Genomic DNA, 3,980 nt, shown 5'->3' with positions numbered 1-3,980 from the left:
CTTTAATTTCTACGACTACGAAGTCTTCAATGTGAATATGAATTCAGGTTTATGGGTACAAGTAGAAAAGCGCTGAAATGACATTTTTTTAAAGTCTGACAACAGCCATCTAACAAGGCTTAACAGATATCCCGACATTTGATAAATCCAGATCCATCGAGACAAACCCCTCGGCCATTACCGAGAGTGGATCGCCTCCTGTTGCTAAAAACAGAAGGTGAAAAAAATTTCTATGATATCATGAAATCTTTTCCCCCAAGGAAGGGAAAAATTGTATGACATGCTCAGTTTTCCAACTTATGTGCAAAATCGTGTTGAAAGGAAAAATATGTGACACTGGTGTAGATACACGGTTAATACTGCGATTTTCCTGCTTTTGATAAAAATGATGACCATGTGTGGGATTAAATTATTTATTTATTTATTGTGCATTTGTTTTATGTAGTGTTTACGAACAGTTTATAAATATAATATAAATTGTGACTACTAATACTGTGATTTACCGCTTTTGATAAAAATGATGACCATGTTCTGGATTCTATTTTTTATTGGTTGTTCATTTGTTTTATGTAGGGTTTACAAACACAACGGTTTATAAATATAATATAAACTACGATTAACCGCTTTTGATAAGAATGACCATGTTTGGGATTTTATCATTTATTTTTCGTGTGCTTGTGAATGCAAGATAGGCGAGTCGTTAGTTCTTTTAAATTTCTTATTTAACTGTGTTTTGTACCAGTTACTAGTTACTTATTGACGCTTATTCAGCAAACTTTTTTGAGTGAAGTTGGTGACCAATTACTTATTTGGACACTTTTAACAATTTTTTTTTTGTATGATATATATATATATATATATATATATATATATATCCCAGGCCACCAACGACCAGTAAAAATCTATTTAAGCATAAAAATTCAAAAAGAAAAAATAATATAGCACCTTCAACTGCACCACAGACTAAAACAGTTAAATGTGGTTTATTAAACATTAGGTCTCTCTCTTCTAAGTCCCTGTTAGTAAATGATATAATAATTGATCAACATATTGATTTATTCTGCCTTACAGAAACCTGGTTACAGCAGGATGAATATGTTAGTTTAAATGAGTCAACACCCCCGAGTCACACTGATTGTCAGAATGCTTGTAGCACGGGCTGAGGGGGAGGATTAGCAGCAATCTTCCACTCCAGTTTATTAATTAATCAAAAACCCAGACAGAGCTTTAATTCATTTGAAAGCTTAACTCTTAGTCTTGTCCATCCAAATTGGAAGTCCCAAAAACCAGTTTTATTTGTTGTTATCTATCGTCCACCTGGTCATTACTGTGAGTTTCTCTGTGAATTTTCAGACCTTTTGTCTGACTTAGTGCTTAGCTCAGATAAGATAATTATAGTGGGCGATTTTAACATCCACATAGATGCTGAGAATGACAGCCTCAACACTGCATTTAATCTATTATTAGACTCAATTGGCTTCACTCAAAATGTAGATGAGTCCACCCACCACTTTAACCATACTTTAGATCTTGTTCTGACTTATGGTATGGAAATTGAAGACTTAACAGTATTCCCTGAAAACCCCCTTCTGTCTGATCATTTCTTAGTAACATTTACATTTACTTTAATGGACTACCCAGCAGTGGGGAATAAGTTTCATTACAGTAGAAGTCTTTCGGAAAGTGCTGTAACTAGGTTTAAGGATATGATTCCTTCTTTGTTATGTTCTCCAATGCCATATACCAACACAGTGCAGAGTAGCTACCTAAACTCTGTGAGTGAGATAGATTATCTCGTCAATAGTTTTACATCCTCATTGAGCACAACTTTGGATGCTGTAGCTCCTCTGAAAAAGAGAGTCTTAAATCAGAAGTGCCTGACTCTGAGGTATAACTCACAAACTCGCAGCTTAAAGCAGATAACCCGTAAGTTGGAGAGGAAATGGCATCTCACTAATTTAGAAGATCTTCACTTAGCCTGGAAAGAGTCTGTTGCTCTATAAAAAAAGCCCTCCGTAAAACTAGGACATCTTACTACTCATCACTAATTGAAGAAAATAAGAACCCCAGGTTTCTTTTCAGCACTGTAGCCAGGATGACAAAGAGTCAGAGCTCTACTGAGCCGAGTATTCCTTTAACTAGTAATGACTTCATGACTTTCTTTGCTAATAAAATTTTAACTATTAGAGAAAAAATTACTCATAACCATCCCAAAGACATATCGTTATTTTTGGCTGCTTTCAGTAATGCTGGTATTTGGTTAGACTACTATACTGTGAGAAATCTTGGAGTCATTTTTTATCATAGCGCATATTAAGCAAATATGTAGGACTGCGTTTTTGCATTTGCGCATTATCTCTAAAATTAGAAAGGTCTCGTCTCAGAATGATGCTGAAAAACTAATTCATGCATTTATTTCCTCTAGGCCGGACTATTGTAATTCATTATTATCAGGTTGTCCTAGAAGTTCCCTGAAAAGCCTTCAGTTAATTCAAAATGCTGCAGCTAGAGTACTGACAGGGACTAGAAGGAGAGAGCATATCTCACCCATATTGGCCTCTCTTCATTGGCTTCCTGTTAATTCTAGAATAGAATTTAAAATTCTTCTTACTTATAAGGTTTTGAATAATCAGGTCCCATCTTATCTTAGGGACCTCATAGTACCATATCACCCCAATAGAGCGCTTTGCTCTCAGACTGCAGGCTTACTTGTAGTTCCTAGGGTTTGTAAGAGTAGAATGGGAGGCAGAGCCTTCAGCTTTCAGGCTCCTCTCCTGTGGAACCAGCTCCCAATTCGGATCAGGGAGACAGACACCCTCTCTACTTTTAAGATTAGGCTTAAAACTTTCCTTTTTGCTAAAGCTTATAGTTAGGGCTGGATCAGGTGACCCTGAACCATCCCTTAGTTATGCTGCTATAGACTTAGACTGCTGGGGGATTCCCATGATGCACTGAGTGTTTCTCTTTTTGCTCTGTATGCACCACTCTGCATTTAATCATTAGTGATTGATCTCTGCTCTCTTCCACAGCATGTCTTTTTCCTGATTCTCTCCCCTCAGCCCCAACCAGTCCCAGCAGAAGACTGCCCCTCCCTGAGCCTGGTTCTGCTGGAGGTTTCTTGTTGTTAAAAGGGAGTTTTTCCTTCCCACTGTAGCCAAGTGCTTGCTCACAGGGGGTCGTTTTGACCGTTGGGGTTTTTCTGTAATTATTGTATGGCTTTTGTCAAAAGCACAATACTGTAATGTTATTAAAGGCTGTCAATTTATCAATTTGCTCTGGTTTTCATTAATTTTCTAGCCCGCTGAAGTCTGAACCCTGTTTATAATTATCCAAAAACCTGCTGTTAACTTTCTTGTCCATTAAAATGCTTTGATTCAAGGTCCCCGATTAGCAGAAAAGAGCAAAGTGGCTTTTGGTACATTAAGACAAACTGTTGCATTTTATTGCCACTACATTTTAATTAGATTGTCCAACTAGACTAATTTTTTTAAAAAATGTGAGTTTTGCAAAAACTTGTGATTTCCTGAGAACCAACTCCACATGCATAACCAATTTTAACTAATTTGCTAATTTTGGTTTCAATAGTTGATACAATCACAGTATCACACCTATAAGACATGTTAACTTAAGCCCATCTTTTTCCTCAGGAAAACATTTATTCATCAACACGCAACATGTGTTGAACCCAAAAAACACTTGAACCCAGGTTGATGGTGGTTGTTATTGCTATAGCAACAAAAAGTGGATCAAAGTGTAGATTTAGCCTAAAACGGGAGACTTTGTTCTTAACACTGAAAACTACAATTTCATCATATATGATAGTGTGTGGAGGGCAGGGGATTCAGCATTTGAGGACCTTTACTATTGTCTGTAAAGTATCATGAGATTGGGATTAACAGCTCAGAGATCTTCTTGCTGAATGCCGCCTTGTGCCTGCTGTCAGAATAATAATAATAACAACAACAACAACAGACGCCAAA

The sequence above is a fragment of the Thalassophryne amazonica genome, chromosome 2, assembly GCF_902500255.1.
Source record: "Thalassophryne amazonica chromosome 2, fThaAma1.1, whole genome shotgun sequence".
In the NCBI taxonomy this organism is placed as follows: Eukaryota; Metazoa; Chordata; class Actinopteri; order Batrachoidiformes; family Batrachoididae; genus Thalassophryne; species Thalassophryne amazonica.
Note: the sequence above shows the minus strand (reverse complement) of the source record.